General features: G+C 35.9%; 1 protein-coding gene across 2 annotated transcripts in view; it reads right to left on the bottom strand.

The window, feature by feature from the left end:
* The window catches only part of LOC143343161 (zwei Ig domain protein zig-8), a 341,606-nt gene that overhangs the window by 239,381 nt on the left and 77,192 nt on the right, over positions 1 to 25,033 (bottom strand). For both annotated transcript variants that reach the window (XM_076767765.1, XM_076767763.1), the window contains exon 2: positions 13,649 to 13,728. The gene's annotated coding sequence lies outside the window, so the exon portion shown is untranslated. The remainder of the gene's footprint in view (positions 1 to 13,648; positions 13,729 to 25,033) is intronic.

Genomic DNA, 25,033 nt, shown 5'->3' on the forward strand with positions numbered 1-25,033 from the left:
ATTTTCTTCAGAATAGTGCCCGAAACGACAGCCATTTTGCGTGCATCGAGCATAGGAGTAACCCTCAATGGTTACCAAGATCATCCAACGTTCCATCTCTGTGGCGAAAAATCGATTTCCATTATAACGTTTATTCTTTCTACTTTTTATACAATATCCGGGGCCGTTCTGCTGCCAAACGCAATTTCCGATCGCTATTCTATTTGTTTATCAATTTTATTTTTCCGCTTTCGTCTTATCGAGTCCGCCGATCGAGAAATCGGATCAAGCGAGATTGTTACGGATCAGCGAAGCCCCACTAATTTCGTCGAACTCGTTCGAACAGATCACGTCTTAGATATCGCGAAGTATCGTCTCCAGGATTATGTGAAAAGCTCGACATTATCTTTTTCTAAAGCCACGAAAGCCCTCTCGGCCGTGCTCTCCATCTTTTCGATTCTTGTATCCTTGCTTTCCGTTTGGTTCTAAGCCAGATAATACCTTGATTCGTGGCTCCATCTTGTTTTTCATCGTTCCCCCGCAGACGTTTTCAAGCCCGCTACGTCCGCGATACAAAACAGGATTCAAGTAACGCGGAATTAATTCATAAACTCTTCGCCCGATTATTTTACCGGGCGAAACTCGCGCAACAAGTACACCGTTCCAGTCGCTTCCCCTCTGTTTGTACGATCTGCTTTGAACCGACAAAAATATTGGACGATAAAAGGCTCGTTGCACGTAGAGACTCTTTTTGTGCAATATACATTCTGACGAAACGTGCTTGTTTCATCAATTATTGGCTCTCTCGTCGTTTATTTGTCAATAAAAATGTGATAAAAATTAGCGTCAAATTCGATATAAAGCTTTTCTAAATTTCATATCGCTGTACGCGGAAAAGAAATACGTAGAATAGATTTTCAAGGTAAATGATTAAATCGACGAAGTCGGAATTATTTTTCGAATTTTTCAGAAAGACTCTTCACCGTTCTGGTTTTTACGTTCCAGATATTCAGCAGGGGAAAGCTTACAACCTCGATACTGCGATTCTGAACCAATGATGCGTTATCGCGTAAGTAGGCAGAGATCGCTGGCGAAAAGACAGTTTCGCATAAACTGCAGAAACTCGAGAAAATAAAATATTTATCGTCGCACGAGGGAAACCGAGAAGTCAGAAACCTTGAAATATGGTTGATTTATCGCGCGTTTTACATTTTTCGGTTTGAAATTCCGCACAGTTTTGTCCCTTTATCCACAAAATAGTTGATAAAATGGAAAACGTACCGTGGTACTCAGACGTTATCTCGGTTTTCCCTGAAAATATCAATTTTAAATATTCAGCAGCTCACTGTTGCGTTTAAATGAGGTAATATAATTTTCCAATTATATTTACAAATATTATAACATTACAAATATTGAATATTATAATTTACAAATATTTTAGTTAAGAAGTATAATAATATTAAGTTTCAAGAATAGAATTACATTTATTCCAATTTACAATATTTAATCTTTGTATATTAATAATGAAAATTCAATTTGCTCATGAAATGAATCGTTCAATAATCTTACGTCTTATACAAAATGTATCCAAAATTGTTAACTGATACAAAAATTAACTAACCCAAACTTTACATACTTATTATTTTGAATTAAAGTTGAAATATTTGTACCTGCAATATTATATTTCGTGCTACCAAAATGATATAGTAAAATATTAGAATTGATAGATTGTAGACTTTTGTGTGCCATGGTGTATTTGTTTTCATAAAAATTGTTAACTTTATAAGTATTAAGATATATTTTTGTCTACAATATTATATTTGGTACTACCAAAACGATATAGCAGAATGTTATGGTTGATAAATTTTGAGACTTTTATAAATTTTGAGAGGTGTACTTGTTTCGTCTAGACGATTCTAATCGGATCGAATAACTCTCGTCCGCCTCAATCAAAGGGTATTCTTTTGTGGCTGATCGGATCTTGCTTGTCACAAAAATGATCCGGGGGAGCGGACCATCGGGAAAATGAAATTACCAGGTGGACTGCAATGACCACCGCACCAATTAGCGTGGCATTAATTGAGTCCGGCGTCGCTGGCGACTGACGTATACATACGCGTTTCTGGTTCGCACGTACGTCGGTTCGTGTGCATAATAAATTTTCACTGCGACTGCCTTTCGGCTGCAGGAACGGCGCTTGCAATCCCATTACCGTGATTATCGTCGACGACTATCGGCCCTCGTGTGTCCATTGGTTATCCAAAACCGCACACACCGAAATCTTTGTATCCGTCAATATTTACCAGCGCGTGTGAATTTCGAGGACCTAAAAAGGCGGAAGCGCGAACCGGTCACTGCAATTAGCAAAATCCAGATAAATAAAATGCTTCGACTTCCCTCCAGTTCCCTCAATTTGTCTCGTTTCATCAAAAGATATTATAGATTCACAAGTTTTGCGAGATCTTCGATTTTAATTGTTACGATGTTCAAAAAATTGGGGAATTTTTTACAATACCAGCGATACGTTTCGTAAATTTTTGAGTTTTTAAATTTCTTCTAGTTTAATTTAATAATTCGTTTCGTTTTTCTGCATTTGATCGATTCAGGGAGTGTCGAAATCGTGTCAACACCAAGATTATATTCTTTTCTAGATCTTCAAACCTACCATGTATTCTTCTATGGAAAAATTTGCGTAACTCGATAAGATATACACAGGGTGTTCGGCTATCCCTGGAAAAAATTTTAATGGAAGATTCTTGAGGACAAAATAAGACGAAAATTAAGGATACTAATTTGTTGACTGGGGCTTCGTTAAAAAGTAGTAGAAATATTTCCGGTCACACAATAAAGAATTTTTTTCTCGAAAATACATAGGATTTCGAGGGTATGTGTATTTACCAAAAATGATCGTAATTGACCTACGCAAACAAAAATATTTTTTCCAGAACGATTTGAAATCTTTTTTTTCAGGGTAACCAGACAGTTACGGTTAGACATTATACTTTCAGTATTGAATTTTTTTCTCGAAAGTGCGTAGGATTTCTGGGGTATGTATATTGACCAAAAATGATTGTAATTGACTCCTGCAACCGAAAATAATTTTTTTAGAACGATTCGAAACTTTTCATGTTCGTCGAAAAATTTAGGCACCTACCCCCTGTCGATTTTTCTTAAAAATTCGTTTTTCATTTTTAGTAATTTTGTTTGACGCCCAATAGAAAAGTTGTGTAATACTTTTTTGTATGTACTCATGAGCTCTATTTCAGAAAAAAGTTTCATTGGAATATATTCATTATTGTAGAAGTTATGGCTGTTTGAAAATTGGAGCATTTTTATGGGGTTTTTCACATTTTGCAGTGTTAAGGATCAACTTTTCGAATATTTTTGCAATTTCTACATATTCTCCATCAAAATACGCGTAGTTTGCTTTTTTAAACATTAAAATCGTCCAATCCGTTCAGGAGTTATGACATTTTAAAGATTTGCATGAAATTTCGGGCAAACATTTCTGACCAAAAATTATGTTCTCGGTGAGGAATTTTTTTCTCGAAAGTGCGTAGGAATTCGGGGGTATGTCTAATGACCAAAAATGATTGTAATTGACCCCTGCAACTGAAAATAATTTTTTTAGAACGATTCAAAAATTTTCGTTTTCGTCGAAAAATTTAGGCATCTACCCCCTGTCGATTTTTCTTAAGAAATCGTTTTTGATTTTTAGTAATTTTATTTGACGCTCTACAGAAAAGTTGTCTAATACTTTTTTGTAGGTACCTATGAGCTCTACTTCAGAAAAAAGTCCCACTGAAATATAATCACAATTGTAGGAGTTATGACTGTTTGAAAATTGGAGTATTTTTATGAGGTTTTTTTCATTTTGTGGTGTCAAGGATCAACTTTTCGAATATTTTTGCAATGTCTACATATTCTTCACTAAAAGACGCGTTGATTGCTTTTTTAAACATTGAAATCGTCCAATCCGTTCAGGAGTTATGACATTTTAAAGATTTGCATGAAATTTCAGGAGAACATATCAATAGTATGGTCAGACATTATATTTTCGGTAAGGAATTTTTTTCTCGAAACTGGGTAGGATTTCGGGGGTATGTCTATTCACCAAAAATGGTTGTATTTGACCCTCGCAACCGAAAATAATTTTTTTAGAACGATTTTAAATTTTTTTTTCGCCGAAAAATTTCACACCTACTAGAATTTTTTTCTCGAAAGTGGGTACGATTTCGGGGATATGTCTATTGACCAAAAATGGTTGTAATTGACCTCCGCAACTGAAAATAATTTTTCCTTGAAGGATATGAAATATTTTAATTTAATTTTGTTATTAACTTTTTAACGAAGCCAAGGTTATGTCTAGAACATGCAAATAAAATAGAAAAATCAAATAATCCTTTAAAATTATTAACGTTGACAACGATATGATTCAGGGAGTTGAATCAGTCATAAAGTGTTCTTCAAAATTCTTTTAAGAGTATCTATCCAAAGTTATAACTAAACTGCATATGTTTATGCATTTATGGAATATTTTAATTCTCAAAAAACTGTAGAATACACTTAATATACAAAAATATAAGAGATACTTAAAGTAGGATACGATGTATTATATTTAGGTGTTGAGACAACCCTCTAAAAAGCTCCCATTTCATTAATTCTATTAACAAAAATCCGCAGTTTATTTATAAAATTTTCAGCACCGAAGCAATCTACGTTTTCAATTCTTCGACTGCAGTTTCTATGGAGTAACCATGTTCCATCGATCACGAACCCTCTTAGTTTCCCGTTGTTTCGCAATTTCCGTAATCGAATGACGCTCATTTTCGCTTATAGAGCGACACTTCCACCCACCTTGCTCAATCTTCCACTCCCCGACATGTTTCGCCGGTTTTGTCGCGTCGCTTAAACACTGTCGGTGCCAGTTTTATTTGATATTTTACGGTAACGTTATTTGCGTTAGGATTACCTTGTTTCCACCGGGTTTATAGGATACTAGGAACGATTGCGCCTCGGCCGTGGTTGCGACGAACCCGTCCAAATAAATTCGGTTTATTCCATCGGTACGTTTTATACCCGATTTATCATGGAATCATCTTTAGTGCGTCGTTACGCGTGCTCGGTCGTTTTCTTCGAACCCGTTCGATGAATCTTTCTAGCGCCCGTTTAAACTTTCCGCCTCTAGAAAATCGCTTGGCGCCGCGTTCTGGTGTTTACGCGCGTGCACATTATAGATCCTGCGGCCCGTAAAATTTATTATCACGCTAATGGCAGCCAATAAGCGTTGTTACAGGTGTCGGGGGCCGTTATTGCGGCCTATTGGACTCTACACGACTTGTTGGTGGTTCCTTCGATGATCTAATATCGTCGGAATGCTTTAAAATTAACTTGTGGATAGACGATTGTTGGAAGATATCGTAGGATGGGTGAAGTGATTAGTATTTGTGAATTGGTAAGACTCGTATGTCTCTCGAGCATTTTATATTATGCATTATTCTAGAGAGAAAAATTGTAATATTTGTTAGCAAAAAATGTCATAAAACTCTAACTCAACGTTCAATAAAAAATACAACCTACGAAATAAAATTTCAATTCAATTTAGTTTAATAATAATACACGTAAATAGAAGAGAAGAGTATTTCAATGTTCGAGATGCCATGAACTTTCGAAATTTTTAATTTTCGTCGCGTGAAATCCCACTTTCGACTATCTATTACGATGTTAATCTCTCGCGCTTGCCACCAGAGGGCTACGCTCTTTATCTTTCTCACAAGTGTTCGATCGATACATACATTCCTCGATCAATCATTAAATGTCGCTTCTTCTACCAAGAAACAAGCCACCGCAGAGGCTTATGAATATCAAATATTGACATAATAAATTTGTTTCGTTAAAAGTATCCAGAAAATTTGATTCAAGGAATAATACTAATAATGTTCTCTCGTCCCCTTAACATAGTTCCCCGTTAAAATTATTTGAAAAATTCCTGTATCACATTTCTTCTCCTCGACCTGGAACTCGTTACACTCGCGTCTCCGGGAGAACGACCAGGGACGACTATCAATTTCCTTCCGTTCCCACGTATCTCCATTACGTTTCGAGCCACGCGCCGTTACTAACGCGAACTCTTCATCGACCTTTAATAAAAATATACGACGTTTCGATCGAAAGTTCTCCCCGGTATCTCGTACGCACGAGGTTCACGCGGTACGTGGAGAATCAATGGGGCACGAATCCTAAGGAAAGACGTTCGCCGGAAGTTTAATGGAGTACGGTGATCGCACGAGCCGGGGAACAGAAAGGAAAATCGGGGCTGCTGGGATTCTCGAGCAAACGGCGCGAGCCTCGATTGGGGGACGGAAGAGTGAAAAGGCGAGGGATGCGTTTACGAGCGAAACACCTCGATTTCGTTGGAGGGAAGGTATCGGCGAAACGAATGGAGAGGAATCAATGTGTCTGGATACACCGGGTCACAGAGTTTCGTATACACGAGTTTCCAGAGGAGTATCCATTACATATGCGGAATCCCTTCAAAGTGCTATTGTTACTTGGAGAGGATCGATCAAGTATCGTCGATTCAATGAACAACTGATTAGCAAGCCTGAGTGGCGTGAATACAGTCTCTGACTCGAAGTGTTATTTATTGCTCGGTCACAATGGCGTTTGTCAGCTCTGCCCGGAAATCTCACTCGACGTTCGATTGATCCCATCCATTGCTCTTGGCCCACGAACATTTTCCTAATCTTCGTCCCAGACAGAAGCAATTGCTCTCGAGGACGGACTTTGGGATCTCCGGGAATCTAGAATTACCTTATCCTCGTTATTAAACCTCAAGAAGCTAAAGAATGCACTTAATATGCAAAAATATAAGAAATACGTAAGATACGAATTATTATATTTACACATTTCAGTAATTCTATTAATAAAAACATGAATTTGCATAAAGATCTGCAGTCTACTTATTACATTCGATGGTCTCGTATTTAAGTTCTTACCAGTCTTGGTTATTATGGAAAACGCAAAAAGACACTCTTGAGGAACGAAACAAGATACATTGGATTTTTTTTTAGAGAATTATCGAAAGGTGAAAGACATTATCATGTATGCAATGTAAAATTTAACCTTGTTAGAGCAAAATCAAAAAATTCAGATAACAGATAAATTACATGTAAAAGATTAGGTTGTCCCAGTGCATCATCTGTGCTACATTTCTATTAGAGAATTTTCCTCTGTTGTATCGAGAATTAAATATTAAATAAGAATGACTTTTTTAAAGTTATGATCCCATTAATTGTACGCAATGCTTGAAAGAGATTTATCAGCGGAGTTTAACGAACGACCCAATAATTAATTCGTCTGGAATCGGTCTAACTTTGCACTGGTCTCGTTATTTACTGCTTTTCGAGCGTCAAATTCGCGCGAGCTGTAAATTAAATTCTGATCGATAACGTGAACTTTGTTCGAAGCTCGATTTCCGTCGTCGCATTCCATCGGAGATAAGAAAGAAGAGTCTAAACCGGCTGAGAACGAAGAGGCGCCGAGAATATCTGCAGTTCGTTCGAGTTGATCGAGATAGTCGAATTAAGTGAAAAAAATCGAGTGGTTCTTCGATCTCGCGGCGATAGAAGAACACTTCGCGATAGCTGAACGCCAAATTAAAAAGATACCCCCCGCGATTCTGTCCTCGACTTTGATTTCGAGACTAGAAATCGGTAAATTACACACTGTTCCCCCCTTTTTCATTCGTTTGTTAAAATAATTTTCACTTTTGAACTAGATAAAGTTGTGCGAATTGTACGAATGTTCGATCTCTAAAAATCAAACCTTTTACAGTAGTTTGAGATATTATTCTTCGAGGAGGAAAATAAAATCATTTTAACGACACATTTCCCAATTTGAATTTAATCCAGGTATTACGCAATGAATAATTCATTTCTTGCACGAAATAAATAACGGTTTCTTTTTATATCAGATGAATTTAAAAAAGAAATATTTTATATTGTACGCGATATTACAGAATCGAAAAGCAATAATGTAAAAAAACTGTGGTAAATTTCGTTTAATATACGATGCAGAGCCAATGTACTCCCGCGCATGAAATTAGAGCTATCGAGTATCGGAGTTTCATAGAAGTTTATTGGTTGGATCGGTTACTGGCAGTTATCGATCCTCAGATTGGCTTTTTAATAATCTCTGCTACGAAGCATGTACGAAATAAATAAATATTCTTTAATAAAGAAGCGACGTATAGGCTTTGTATCGCCGTTGTTTACAGGTCGGAATCCTCTAAATCTGTTAATAAAATTATTTTCTTAATTTATTTTTCTCGACAAATAAAACGCGAATAAAAGAAATTGTCCCTCTTAAGACCGAAACCTTTTCTACTGAATATTTTTCCCTGAAAACTTGTTGCTTTAAATATTTAGAATCTGTCGATCTGTGATAGAAGTCTTTGCATCGACGCCCTCGGCGTGATCTACCGTCGTTCAAGGAATGCACCATCGGTTGGATCCAGTCTCTTTGGACGTGACTGCGTAAAAGTTATGAAAACGGAATTCAACGAACCGAGGGAAACTTCGAAGCTGGACTTTCATTGTGTCCAGCGAAGGGTGGAAAAAAAAAGGATGGACCTCGAAGGCGAAGTGAAATTGGATATTATAAGAAAAAAGTAGAGTTCGCAGGGAACGGGGACAGGCTTGAATAGCGAGTGATCACTGATCGGAAGATCGCGGAACTTCGGTACTGCATGCTCGCGTCCGCGCGGAATTTCTCGCGCTTACACATGGCGAATTCGACGACTTATTGTCGCCGGATTGAGATGCAATATCCACCGGCCCGGTGAATTATTACATTGCAGGAATACCGTGTTACCTCGCCTGTCGCGTTCCCCGGGCGTTATCTTATTTCCAAAGATGGAACTCCGTTGGTCGGCTGGAAAATTGAGGTGGCTTCACGGTGGAGGATTCTTATTCCAGGAACGCGTTAAGAGACTGGACCTATTTCGAATTACGAACGCGTGGAAAACTGGGACCAAGAGCACCGTGAAATACAAAGTTTTCCAATAACGGTGATGGAACTTTCCAATTGTCATGGTCGCCATGTTTCTTACTGTCACGAGTTCCCTATTTATATTATATTGGGTGGACCGCGTAATTTGATCAGGTTAATTTTTTCTTGTTATCAGTGGGCCATTAAAGTCCATTTATCGAGAATTGATTCTCTAAAACGATAGAATTATTTGACTAAGAACCACTTCTTCAATATTGTTATAATTTCTACATATTCTTCACCAAAATACGCGTTGTTTGCATTTTTAAACAGTAAAATCCTTCAATCCGTTGAGGAGTTATGATGTTTTGAAGATACGGATGAAATTTCAGTAGAACATTCCTTTCTAGTCAGGCAATATATTTTCGGTAAAGAATTTTTTTCTCGAAAGTGCGTAGGATTTCGGGGGTATGTCTATTCACCAAAAATGATTGTAATTGACCCCCGCAACCAACAATAATTTTTTCAAAACGATTTTTCTCTAACTGACAGGATAGAATTATTTAACTAGCAAAATTTACTCCTGCCTGCATTCATAGACAGGGTGGACCACGTAATTTGATCAATTTAATTTTTTCCGGTTATCAGTGGTCCATCAGAAATGTTTTTCATTTAGTATAACATGGTTCAAGAAGAGCTTTGAGATGTCTACACTAAATTTTTTGTAATTGTTTTTCTTTTCATAGTTTTCAAGGTGATATCAATTTTTTTTTATAAGAAAACACTCATCGTTCAGTGGATATTAAGACGTATTTGGGAAACAGTATATTGAATACATTTTTTTTCTATTTAAGCCTAACAAAACACTGTAGAAGATAATTCTTATAAAATCATTTCCTTGAAGTTTCTGATGCATTAATACACAATGAGGATGAAAATGGTTAGACAATACACCCTGTATATTAACGACATCTATAAAGTATTCCAACCCACTAAATTTGAATTATATCAGTCGAGTTCCAGTTTAGAATCACTTGATATACCAAATTATTCGAGTAGCTCGAAATTCTGTTATATCTTTCAACGTCGACAGACAATTGTAAGATTTCTGTGCACTAAATCTCGATTCACATAGGGTTTAACGTGTCCTAGGGATCTTCAGACATTCATAAAATTCCAAGGATTCCATGGAACCCGTAGATCCAAGCCACCCAAGAAATCTAGAACTGTACAAACCTTACTAAACGCTTCCAAACTCTTGAAACACCAGAATCCCAAGTACGCTTTCAATCCCTGGGAATCCCACTATTTCTTGGTCATGTGTGCAGGTTCCAGGTTCCAGGCCTGTATCCTATTCTGCAATTTCAATCTTGTCAGCATCGTCTTTCAGGTGTCCTTTGCAGGTGTGCGTCGTGCACCAGGATTGCAAGACGTCCACAGAGCATCCCATGATTTTGGGGTCGACGATATTGGATTTCACACGTTCGAGGTTGTCGATATCGAAGTCGACGAGTCCGATGTCGTCCGTGTCGAGTCCCGTGGGCTTTTTCTCAATCATGGAAAAACTGTACACACGCATAACCGTGCGCGACTCGAGGCGGAGCTGTTTTTGTTGCATCCGTCGTCTAGCTTCGGGCCAGCAATATGCAAACCAATCGCGGGAGCAGTAAAACTTACGACTTCTGCATGATACTTTGGTGCATTTGAGACTTTGGCATGTCTATGCATGAAATTGGCATTCGAGGGTCTTCGTGTGTCTTTATAGAGTGGTCTTCATCCTCTTATTTAATGATTTCAATGTTTACGATTGTTAGAATTCTCGAACGAAACAGTGTCTCGAAGCTACCAATTTTAGGCAATCTTTAGGTAAATTTTCTTTGAGTCGTTTCTTTTGTAAAATAATCAAACTCGGTCTTAAATACAAGCATCCATATATCTCGAAACAGCTCGATGTATGCCTAAAATTTGAAATTTAGAAAGAGACTGCTTTCTTCTACTCGATTTCAAATTCAGAACATTTTCAGAACTATTCCAAGTCGCGTGCAGTAATGATTCGTAAAATGAACGGGTGATTCGTAAGTTGAACATGTCTATACTTTCCAACTGGCGGTATATTTGAAACACGATCGCCTCCGTTGTACGAAAAATAAACGCGCCAAGCCCCGGAGCGTCGTTCATTTTACGAATCATCACTGTAACCGAGTATTTGTGTTTTCTTGATCAAAGTCGCGTGATTCTATAAATTTGCACTCGAAAACATCGATCTGGCAGTCACGCGATTATTTTTCCGAGTGCTTACATATAGGTCGCGTCATTTCCATTAATTCGAATCGCTTGAAGTGGAACAGGAACGTCCGGATCGATCGCGCCGCAACGCGGAGAGAAACGAGCGACGATGTAATTGTAAAATGCGCTCTCGTTATCGCATCGCCACGAAAGCCAGTGCGTGAATTACGACTCGACTGTGATTTCGTCCACCTCCTCCCACCCCACGCCCCCCTCTAGGAACCCCGTGGTGCGTCAATTTATCGCGAGTTCTGCGAAATAAAATGCACCGAGGAGGAAACTTTCCCGTCGAATGGAACGCTCGAAGATGGAAACTGCTCTGCGTTTCCGTGTCTTCGTTAGTTCTGGTTAGTATTTACAGTACTATCCGTCACACTGTCGCGATTCCTCACCGTCAGGTTCACGCAAACTTAGTCCCGCGACTTCCGGGAACGACTAGCAACGTCTTAAAGCCTTCCGGTTCAGAACGCTAAGCTGAAACCCTATTTACATGAATTTTCTATGGTTCTTTCGAACGTTGTGCATTTGTTTATAAAACCTTTTCTGCTGGCCTCTCAACATTTCGGAGTAACCATTACGTTAAAAGTGAACGATCAGAATCGTAATAATTTGACAAACGTGATTTTATTCGGATAAGAAAGTTATTATGTGCCCCTCTTAATTAAACTTGGAAGGTATTAATATTATATACAGAATAAAGGTTTTTGAATTTTCTTAAGTTTATCGACTAATAAATATTGTATGGAACTTGATTTTTCTATGTCATTAATCTCGTTTGGGAATCTTGTTTATAATATATTGTAATTTGTATATTTCGTGTTACAGTTGTGTTTTCTGTATTGCTAGGTATTATTCTTCATTCTGTACTAATGAATTTTATATCTATTTATAATAAGTAAATAAATGAATAAATCAATTGACCATTGAAGCTCCACGTGTTACGAAACACCCGGTGGATAACACGGTTGCTTCGAATCAGAGGGGGCCACAATATTATTCGAATAATAGATGACGAATGAAACCAAAGTACAATAGAACCTCGATTATTGGATAGAGATAACCAATCCAATGTAGTTCTACACAGCCTATGCCATTTACTACCTCCAACCATACTTGTTTAGCGAACATCCCCTCATTTGTCGACACAGTGCAACGAACGAGGCTCTCAAACAATAAACGAGGTTTATACTCTGTAGAAATTTAGTCGGAAATACTTAATTACTGTCTAATTAATACGTAAGAATAGTATGCTCGACAAATCGTTTGTATATGTAAGAAACTAATCATTTTTTTTTACAGATATATTTACAGTCGAAACAACTTTATTTAGAGACCGAATAATTTATCGAAAGCGTGCCAATAAATTAAACAGAAAATGTCCAAAGCCACATTCAAAGAACGCTTAATAAACTCAAGGTCGCGTCGTTAAGCTGATTTTAGTTATAATTTCGAGAAATTTTTGCATCTTTTGTCATTGTTATTTAGTTGTCGAATTCTATTATCCGCGTGAAGCTCATTCGGGGAATTTTGCTGAAAACAGTTTCGTAAATTGCGTACGCACCGAACTAGTTATTTTTCATTCCCATTATGAACCAACGACTAATTGAATTTTCGATATGAACAAATTATAACAGTATTTTGCAGACGCGAATTGCTCGAGTTTTGAAGCATATTTTTCACAGAAATGCTTGCACATTCTACGAATATACTTCCATTTGGAATTATTCCTTGTTACGTCATTATACAGTAGCTGCGAATTGTTCGTCGTCTTAGAAATTTTCTTTCGTTATAATTAGGAAATTAATTAATTGTAACATCTAAAAATTTAGAATGATTTCGAAAGAAAATTTCTGAGACGATGGATAATTTAAACTGTCTTTCGACGAGAATCAAAAATCGCATTTATTAAACGTCTATGTCGTTGTTGCAACGATGCACCGACACATTTCAGTGAGGAAAACTCGTAGATAAGTCTTGAAAGATTTATATTGAAACCCATTTGGCAATCGTTGCAGACTCGTTATACAAATTTACTACTTGCAACTGTTGTAAAAGGGCTGCTAGGTTCGGATCTTAGCCAAAATCTAACCAAAAAATTCAAAACATCATCGAGGAATTAGAGATAGGTACAAAAATTGACAAATTAATAGTAGCCACTGAAAAAAATTATAGGATCGCAGAATAACCAAAAATATTCAATAGGTATTTTTTTTACTACTGTGTTTCTACGTTAGAGGGGTGAAAATTAACTTTTCTTGCAAATTGAGTGTGCAAAACATATTTGAAGAAAATTTTAATTGATTGATCAAGTTAAAATTTGAGTGGCCTCAAATAACATTCCAAACGTTGGCTATTTCGAGATTAATAGAAAATTTAATATTTAAGTACTCACGTTAACGATGATCACAATTATTTACATGCTGGCTTTGGGTAGTAATCCGATTCGTAAATTGATCGTTCCTCTTCTTACACCTGTAACAAAAATTCTTTTGTTAATATTACTTGGGAAACAAGAAACAATTTTAAGTAGTTTGGGGAAAAACACAATTAAAATTGAAGAAATTAAAATAAACAAGTATAGACAGATAACCATGTATGGGAGTATAATATTTACGAAATATATTTTCCTCGTTTTGATGTTGTTAATTGTAATTTATGGTAATTCCAAATTATATGCAGCCGTAAATCTCGTAGCGTGGCGATTTCAAATAACTCAGAAGTTATTTTCTGTACGAAAAAAATGTTTTAAACTAAAGTTAGATGGCATCAAGCTGGACATGCAGTACTGTAACTGATCTTATATTACTTTGCTTTCTCATCAAGATACGAAGATTTTTTAAACAGAATAATTCATTTTATTTTAAAAACAAAAAGAATGACGAAGACATATACACGTACAAAGAAAATAGCGATATTTGACCAGAGTGGCGATCAATTACAATCAATTCGTTCGTAGAAATAATTTAGATTATTTTTAAAAACTCGCTCTGAAACTTAATATTTCTAAATCGTTAATGGTTATGGCTTCCAGAAGGTTGTCTCAGCTCGTGAATAAATGCTGTCGTGGATTTCGATCGATATACACAACAGACCGTGCAGCGTGTTCCACTTTATGAAATTTGAAAACCAGATGTACGCCATCGTGAATTTTCTTCTTCGTTTTTGACTGGAAAATATCGACCATCTTGCCCAGAACTCGTTTCAACTACTGGCGGGAGACTAAATATAAAGCAGTATTGGATATTTTCTGGTTTGGAGCACGTAGGATAACTTTATGCCTATATTGTGCCAAAAATAGATACAAAATGACCCAGTACCACGATACAATAAACGACGATAAAATAATGAAACTTTTTAATAAACTAAAAAAACAAGTGTTCGAGCATACAATTATTTTTCGCAAATTCCTTGTTTATCAACGATATTATTAATCGTATACTGTGAAACGAGAAGTTAACGTCACGTATTTTTCTTTGCAATTGCCTCTCTCCATTTTTCCATTTAATTTTTCTACTCTTTGGTCGTCGAATGTCGTTCTCGGAGAAAAATAGAAAAGTTTCTCTCTATTATGATACGTCACCGACCCTTCAAAGCGTGTTCTCGATCGAAACCATCCTCGACCGGCGTCTAAGAAGACAAATAAGTTGACGCACGCGGTCGAACGAAACAAATAAACAAAACGAGCGCACGGACTGCTAGCTGTTCGTGTTCCATTGTGCCCGCGACATCTGTGACTACCTGTTAACCGTAGGAACAGACAAACAGACGATGTCAGGACCACTTTTTCATTCGCGAACGTCGCGGCGTCTCAGAGTCGCGCAGAAACCCCGCAAAAACAATTTCCCGATATGTTTTCCCACGGCAATTTTATCGCAAAATCATCGTTGCGCGTGGAAAAACGGCCACGAAAACATAAACAAGGCGATTCACAAGTACATGTATCAGTTTTCTGTCAGACTTTAAATTTTTCTTTAGAAGAAAAATTAATAAAACTGATCTTAACACTAACTTTACGGGCAGTAATTCTTCATATTTATATAGAAACCCATCACACGTTGACGGTTAGATCAAAATGCAGTTCCGAAAAAAATGATCGTAATTGACTCCTACAACCAAAAATAATTTTTTTAGAAAGATTTTAAACTTTTTAATTTCGTCCCAAAATTTGTCCACCTACTCGAATTTTTTTCTCGAAAATGCGTAGGAATTCGGTGGTATGTCTAACGACCAAAAATGCTTGTAATTGACCCCTAAAACTGAAAATAATTTTTTTAGAATTAATTAAAAATTTTTTTTTTCGCCGAAAAATTTAGGCACCTACCCCCTGTCGATTTTTATTAAAAATTCATTTTTGATTTTTAGAAATTTTGTTTGGCGCCCTATAGAAAAGTTGTGTAATACTTTTTTGTAGGTACCCATGAACTCTACTTCAGAAAAAAGTTTTATTGAAATATATTCACTATTGTAAGAGTTATGACTGTTTGAAAATTGGACCATTTTTATGGGGTTTTTATCATTTTGTGGTGTCAAGGATCAACTTTTCGAATATTTTTGCAATTTCTACATATTCTCCATCAAAATACGCGTTGATTGCTTTTTTAAACATTAAAATCGTCCAATCCGTTCAGGAGTTATGATGTTTTAAAGATTTGCATGAAATTTCGGGCAAACATTTCTGACCAGAAATTATGTTCTCGGTGAGGAATTTTTTTCTCGAAAGTGCGTAGGAATTCAGGGGTATTTCTAATGACCAAAAGTGATTGTAATTGACCCCTGCAGCTGAAAATAATTTTTTTAGAACGATTTGAAAATTTTTAATTTTGTCGAAAAATTTAGGCATCTACCCCCTGTCGATTTTTCTTAAGAATTCGTTTTTGATTTTTAGTAATTTTGTTTGACGCCCTATAGAAAAGTTGTGTAATACTTTTTTGTAGGTACCCATGAGCTCTACTTCAGAAAAAAGTTTCATTGAAATATATTCACTATTGTAGGAGTTATGGTCGTTTGAAAATTGGACCATTTTTATGGGGGTTTTCTCATTTTGTGGTGTCAAGGATCAACTTTTCCAATATTTTCGCAACTTCTACATATTCTCCATCAAAATACGCGTAGTTTGCTTTTTTAAACATTAAAATCGTCCAATCCGTTCAGGAGTTATGACACTTTAAAGATTTGCATGAAATTTCAGGGAAGCATGTCAACGGTATGGTCAGACATTATATTTTCGGTAAGGAATTTTTTTCTCGAAACTGGGTAGGATTTCGGGGATATGTCTATTGACTAAAAATGATTGTAATTGACCCCTGAAACTGAAAATAATTTTTCCAGAACGATTTGAAATTTTTTGTTTGTCGAAAAATTTAGGCACACCCTGTCGTTTTTTTCTTAAAAATTCGTTTTTGATTTTTAATAAATTTGGTTAGCGGTGAACGAAAATGTTGTTTAATACATTTCTGTAGGCATTCATGAGCTCTACGTCATAAATAAATTTCAATGTCTTCTGTCTACTTTGTATGACTTATTTATTATACTTTTTTCGGTGTGGCAGTGTGTGTATTGCTGTTGAAATCAACGCTGAAACGACCCAGCGGCCAAAATGGGTCGCGATAAAGGAAGATGACGGGAGTTGGAGGAGAAAAGGATCGTTTATTGCGCGAACTTAAACTCCCGTGGAAACCCGTATCTTCCATGTCGTTAATATTTCATTAGGGAAACTCGCCTTTTTCCAAACCGCGTAGCCAGGAGTTAATAACGAGTCTCGCGTTCGTCGTCACACATGCGCTCGAGAATTGCTGTGGCAATATATTTCCACAGGTGGCCCCGCGCGCCTGCAACCCGCTACCATAACCCTATATTTCGATAATTCTAGCCGTAAATTATAACGGGAGAACCGACGTTCGACCGAAAACGTGCTTCCTCTGCGGCTAATAAACTGCCAATGAACGCTGGGCTCGTTCGATGGAAGGAAACGGACCTTTAGATTGTTTAATTTGGATTTGCTCAACGCAAAACAAGATTTAACACTAACACTTTAACTACCCTTATGTTTTGATGTAAGATAGCTTGGAATAATTTCAAAGTTTTCGATTTAATTCGAATGATTCGAATTAAATTTATATATAAATAAATTTTATAAATACAGTAATGATTCTTAAAATGAACCCTAGAAGCTATTCGAAAGTTGAACATGCTCATTTTAAGAATCATTACTGTATTGCTTTGTAACGAATTTATGAACTTACGTGCTACTTATAAATTTCTAAATTACTTATACTAAAATGCCAATTTTATGTTAAAGTTATCAAGCGATCACGTTCATATTTTTACTGTTTCTGAGTCTCGTTTAGGTTATTAATGTGTAATTTTTTCAGATTTTTCGAAGTTATGGAACATAGTTAAAAAAATTAAAACCCTCATTTCTTTGGATTATTCTTTTAAATATTCGGTTCACTATGTTTATATTACTTACAGTTTCAGCAAATTGTTATAATCAGTAATGTACAATTTGTTTAGATTTATTTAAAAGGTTTGCCATAGTAAAAAAGACGAAAAAACGATATCACCAATAGCGACATCATTTTTAAGGGAACAGGATACTATTATGTTTTTCGAAACAAAGTATCGATTTACAGTATTGAACTACTTCCCAGTACCAGAGCTCCGATTTCAAAATATTTAAAAATCCCGTCAATCTCCAAATTTAATAATAATGCCTCCTTCAATATTGATTTTAGCACACAGTCAATATTTGTCGGTATTAATAATAATATTGACTGTACGCGAACCATTTAACAGCGATTTAGTTTACACTGTAAGAGAAACTAGTATCGATTGGAACACTTTCACTATCTGTATTCGTAGATCACGTTCACATATTTTCATCTAACCCTTTTCACTGGTTTATTAACTTCACCGACATATTATAGTTACACTATATCACTATTTAAATTTTTTTTAAATTTCTACTGAAAATTGGACTCTTTTATTTATGGGGGAAGGGTGAGAAAATTCTATAACTCTGATTATTTATTTTATTTCATCGGTTCGTCGCATGCTTCTTTTTTACTTTTTCATATTTTTTAACTAAAATTTCCAATTTCCAACGCGTCTTCGTTGGACAAAATTATAGTGAACGTAACGACTAAATAATTCGACGGTTAAATACTTGTTAGTCGGTGTCCATTCGTATTGCGAAAGGAATATCATCAATCGTGGTCATAGTACTCGCGGTTTCAGCTAAAATTAGTACCTCTTGCGGTCACGCAAACAAAATGGCTCAATCTAGGGGACCCAACAGGTCGTTTCACTTGTGGGCGCACGTAAAATAACTATGACCTGTCATCGTATATCTCCTGTACGCGTCTTATCTGGCTTCGGGACTAACAGAGATACCCGTAAATATTCCGGCATTTGCAAATTTCCTGAGTACGGTCGCTATATAAACATCCATAGGCGTAGTTACGTATCTCATACTATTCCTCGATAATTAACACAAACAAAACATGTACACCTCCCAGTCACTTTGAATAATCTATAGACATTGGTATCTCAGTGGTTTTACACCTGGGAAAGTATTTTTTAATTGTCTACAGAAATATTTGCAACTGCAAATAGCTTGACAATTATTTACTCTCAAATTTAATGAAAAACAAACTGTGTTTTCACTTGCAATAATTGCATGGAAGGAAAATTAATAATATCCTCATAATAACGTTACTTACAATCGATATACAATAACGAAGGAATTATTCCGATGCTCCGGTAAAAAGGATGACAATAATTATTATTACGCGGCTTACACATCGAACACAAAATTAATCAGCATATAATCTTTATCCTTGTAGATTTAATTTTGAGTTTAAGGTATAAGCCGTATCGACTGATAATTCCATAGCTATTATTATAATTATTGCTACGTACTGGAATACTGAAATACAATTAATAAATAGATGGTTGCAAGATCCCATGATTTAAAAAATACACAGATCACTTTCTCAATTTATTTAGCTTTATTCGTTGAATAAAGGCAAGGAATAAACAATATATCGAGGAAGTATACCAAGGTGGAGAGAAGTTCTACAACCGGATCCAAATGATCCGTATATTAAAGATACACATTTTCAATTCCTCGCAGAACCGTGGTTTTTACTTCTGAGTGGTTCGTTTAGTAGAGGCAACGAAAAGAAACGACGGTAAAACCGTGTTCACCAACGAACAGTTTGTATCGCTGCAAAGACGTCTAACTTTCGCATCAAAGGAAACGAGGATCCCTAACAACGGAGTCACAGTTACGAATGAAACGAACGAACAGAAAATGGGGGAAAAAGGAGGAAAGCTTGTATTCTCCGTAACGAGAATCATGGAGCAGGATTTCCTCATTTTCTTACGTTAAATTTCCCAACGATATCGCCGTTGTTACGTTCCCGTTGGCTAAATATCCCCAACGTTTTCCCTTATTTGCGCCGGGCAAGAGAACGTCGCAAACTAGCTTAATTAATTGATTATTTGACTTTCAAGATTCGCCATTGCCCGTTCGCAGGTTTTAACTCTCATCCGACGTTTGACTCGATGGTGATTCCTGATTACCCAGCAGAAGCGGCTTTCAGCTGTTAAACAAGCGACGGAATGAACGCTGCTGCGACACTCTTCGGGGACGAAGACAAAGAAGACCTTGATGAGAACGGCTTACGAGCAAAAGTTGAACAGTACTTTTCCTAAAAACTTGGAAATTAAGTTCCCTCGCCGTGTAGTGTCCCGCGCCAACTACCGCGACAGCTTCTAGTCTTTGGAATAAATGATAAAACTTCGATACGAAACAGTTTTTGAAGTGTACGATATATGAGGTCCGACTGCGTTTAACTAATTATTTTAGGGGATATTGTAAGTTAAAATCAGGGGCATCGCGTATAAAAATTGAGAAGAAAGTATATCTTAGTAAACTTGAGAGTTTGCTTCGAGAAGACAACTTTTCTACTAGTGGCAATAGAATGGGAACAGAGAAAGTTGGTTTAAAGAAATAACATTTTCCAGACCGTAGCGTTCGTCACTCATAGTATTATCCCAGAAAAGTTGGAATTTTCAGTAGTACAAACCGAAACATAGTCAAACGCTTGGGGAAGGTTAGTAGGAAAAAAATCTTGGTTTAAATTTTAATACATATTTTAAGAATAATAACGTAAGTTTTTATAAATAGTTCGTAAAAATAAAGAAATAAAATTTTCTTGCAAGAGTTAGAATTTTCAGTAGTGTGAACCAAAACATAGTCAGACGCTCAAGTAAGAGTAGCAAGAACAAAATCAATTGTCGAATTGGACTCGTAATCACTGAAAAATTGTCTCCGCTATATTGTTTAGACACTTCACTAGTCTATGTGTCGAACAAATAAACAAATTGGCACTTGGATACAAACTATCCAAACAATAAAAGAATAATCCTCTCAACACTTGTCTTAAAAAAATCTGTTTCACTTTGAAAAATCAACCCTTCTAAACCATTTAATTTTCAAAAATGGAATAAATATATTTACTTTCTAAATAAATGGCTACTTAATTTAGATTTTACTTCTTACAGTAATGGACTTCACGTCGAAGAGTAATATTTGTGTTTGAATAATCGGGAAATAGAAAGTGTGGATCGCCATACAGTAAAAATTATATTTTTTTTACTAAAATTCGTGGATCTAGTATTTCCAAGGATCGAGAATAAGGTTGTTGGATCGCGTGCCATTGAGTAGCCACGTTTCGTAGATATTTTCACTTAAACGGCCCTTGACATTTTTCGTGTCACTAAAACCGCAATCGTGGCGAACAAATCCGATGGATCGGTGTTAACGATATCACCTCGCAACTCGATTGCTGCATTTAGCTTGCACTGTTTGTTAATCAGTCCAGCCATACGAGATGCGAATCCTGGCACTGGTTTCCGCGATCGATCCACGACGAAATGGACTTGGCAACGATTGTGGCTTTCGCCCACATTCGCTATCTCCAGTGGATCCAAGTAACACGTCTGGAGTGTGGTTCGAGATATACATATATACTAATAGTTCTCTGTTTCCACGAGATCGATACTGTGTTGGTCACAGCAAACTGCTGGACCAAAGAAGCAGTCGATGTCGAAAGAACAATAGAACGAAAATCTCAACAGAGAATTAAGAACTCTCGTAAAATTATAATTCTTCAATTCTTTTTATAATTTAAACACGAAATTATATTTATAATATTTCAAGATCAATATACCTTCTTATAAATATTTTTTCTGTTCATCATTTTAAAGAAACAGCCCATATACAGATTATTTTTAAAATAATTCCCATTAAAATTTCCCATTAAATTATACTTCTCGATATCAATTCTATTTTGTTCTATACGTATTTCTATATTATACATTATACATTGTTCTCTACCCTCAACTGTAACAATATTATTCTATTTTCTTTTGTACACTACTGGAACTTTAACCGTATAATAAATAAATAATAATTGTGTTGTTTTGAAAGTTATTTTTCTACGTACAAACTTTATGTACCTGCAAGTACTTTAGTTTGAACCGAAAATATTAGGATAAGGAAAGTTCGGCGGACAATTTGGAGTGAAATCGCATATCGTCAGAGACAAAACCAAGGCCATTTTTCCCTAAGAGATCGAATTCGTTCGAATGCGTCTAGATCGTCTTGGACCAATTTATTACGTTTCTTCGTGGATCCATCTTCGGAATGTCAGGCATTTTACTAAGCCAGACTTACTCGTAGCAAAGTAGACCTCTTTGTACGACAAACGTATCATTTCCATTTTCCGTGTCCTCGGTATCAGATGCTATCACCGACAAGAATATTGATGAAACAAAACGCGATTAATTTCGAAATGATATTTCACGGAAATCAACAACTTCGTAGGAGACAGAAGATAACCGAAGGAAATAGACAGAACCTCTATTCTATTTTAGTTAGACCCAACGGTCCATTATTAAACTTGGATTATAAAGGGCAAGAACATATTTGCATACGTATGAACACGCTCCATTATAGCGTTTCCTGGAGAATTATTTAAATAAAGGCTTTTATCCTATTATGTTTATAATGAAATTCTACTGGAGCAACAATGGAGGGACAGCGAACCGAAACATGTACTGTGCAACCATAATGTACTCTTCACTTTTTTATGATCTACGAATATTTTACCGTGTCGTAAATATCCAAATAATTAAGTAATAAAAAGGATGGAACTATTTTTAAAAAGCGTCGAATTCCTTTCGCGCTCCTCGTCAAAAGAGATTGGACGTTTCGTTGCTTCGAGTAATTCGTTTCTTTTATTACAACTTTCTCCGACATGTTCCAAGTTCTCTACTTACAAAGTTTCCATTCTTTATCCAATTGAAAATTCGTAATGGCGTGTCGCAAAGCGTTAATAACGATTCATTTCCCTTTCGGATTGGATTATTTCGAGAAACTGCGCAAGAAAGTTTTATCTTTCGCGCAGGGTCCCTTTGCTATGGTAATGAAGAGGAATAATTATCAAGCAATTTTAGTAGAGCCTTGGCCTTTAAGCTCGTCGTTGATTGTATTTTAATTTTTTCCAATTTCGTCGCTAGTAATAATAGTACGACGGGACAAAGTTGTCTGTCACGGCGTTATCCTCGAAGAGTTGGAATTTTCAGTAGTATGAACCAAAACATAGTCAGACGATCGCACAAGACTAGTAGGAAAAACATCTTGGTTTGAATTTCAAATAAATTTGTATAGATAATTCGTAAATATAAAAAAAAAACATTTTCCAGATTAAATCATTTGTGAATCACAGTATTATTTTAGAAGAGTTAGAATTTTCAGTAGTACAAACCAAAACTCAGTCAGACATTCGCAGAACACTGGTAGGAAAAGAAGCTTGATTTAAATTTTAATATACATTTTACGAATACTAACTTAAAAAGCGTTTACAGTTTTATATAAATTCTTATTTTTTTGGTGTTATATTTTATTAAAATTCTGAACCTTACAAATATTATATTACATTTAATTTACAAACTGAAAAATGAATGAGACTTAGTTAGCAATATTTACAGTTTGAACAATACGTCGAATGTATAACAGTCAACGATTCAGTTACATAATTATTAATTTCTAGCTTACACAACCCCTCTAATAATTATATGTAGTGTGTACACTGTAAATAAATATTAGAGAAAATTTAATTAAAACAATAGTTAAATTACAACCGGTGCAAACACGTGAAAATAATGCACGAACTAGTCTGCTACGTTTCCCTCGCGTGAATGCTTATCTTATTAACGAGTCTCGAGAGGTTGCTGTAATATATTCTAAATTGAAGTTATCTTTCCTTAAATGCTCGTGCCGCAATGAGCGAAATAACACGATTACTTAGGCGTTATCAGATCATTTCGCGTGATTTAAACGACAAGTATGACCGTGCTTAAACCACTTTTACAATGTCGATAATGACTCTTTATAGAACGATAGCCGTGCAAGTAATACGAGCGCGTAACCACGCGTAAACAGTCATGTTTCGCTCGAAGTTTACTACGTTCCGCGACTCTACTTTCGTGCAAGGTATTATTGGACACGTAATGAAAGCTTAAAGCACAGTATGCGTTCGTTAATTGTGCTTTTCACTTAATTCTTCGATCACGTTCGATGATTCATGGCGTTTCGAATTTTTCTGTAATTTTCTTCGTGCAATAGAATGTGAAATTGCGTTACAATTACTGTGCTTTTACGACACCGTCGCCTCTGCCTGTTTCCATGTTTTCTAAAATCATTCACAGCGCGAACGGTGCTTCGAATTTTTCAGAAATTTTCATTTCGACCAACAGAATAAGAGATTCCGTTATTTTCTACATAACTGAAATATTTCATTTGTCGAGGACATCTCTTAAGAAGTAAACTATAGTGTTTATCGTTATTGATAATCGACGTTTCAATTTGGCTTTATAGTTTGAATATCTGACTGTCTCTTGAGTTTGTTTACATTTCTTTAAAATTCCAATTCCCTTTTTTCTGAGAATCATCCATCGATAATATCGTTTTTTAAATAATGCATAAAGAATATTCTTCGTGTTAAATAAATGAAGGTCATAGAATCTCGAATAAATTTCTGTATGAATGACCGAGTACTATTACTATCGATAATTGACGTTTCAATTGTGCTTTATTGTTTGAATACCTGACTGTCTCTTGAGTTTGTTTACATTTATTTAAAATTCCAATTCCCTTTTTTCTGAGAATCATCCATCGATAATATCGTTTTTTAAATAATGCATAAAGAATATTCTTCGTGTTAAATAAATAGAAGTCACGAAATCTCGAACAAATTTGTGTACGAATGATCTAGTGCTATTAAAATTGATAATTGATGTTTTAATTGCGTTTTATTATTTGAAAACCTGGCTGTCTCTTAAGTTTGTTTACATTTCTTTAAAATTCCAATTGCATTTTTCTGAGAATCATCCATCGATGATATTATTTTCCAAATAGTGCAGAAAGAATATTAATATATAATGTGTAAAGTCACAGAATCTCGAATGATTTTGTGTATAATCCAGGACTATAGTGGTCGTGATGTGAAAAATGTGCGATAAGGGTTAAATGGTTGCCCGTAAATTCGTATAATGCATGGTCTCGTTGTAATTAGATTCAGGAACATTATTTCATGCAACTATCAGGATGACTTCTAAATAAGCACTTTGCCGAGCGAACAAGAAATAATGAGTGGCCGGTGTACGAGCTAAATTAGCCTAGTTTTAGCCTCTTTCACGGGCCGCT

Source organism: Colletes latitarsis, chromosome 7 (assembly GCF_051014445.1).
Source record: "Colletes latitarsis isolate SP2378_abdomen chromosome 7, iyColLati1, whole genome shotgun sequence".
Classification (NCBI taxonomy): Eukaryota; Metazoa; Arthropoda; class Insecta; order Hymenoptera; family Colletidae; genus Colletes; species Colletes latitarsis.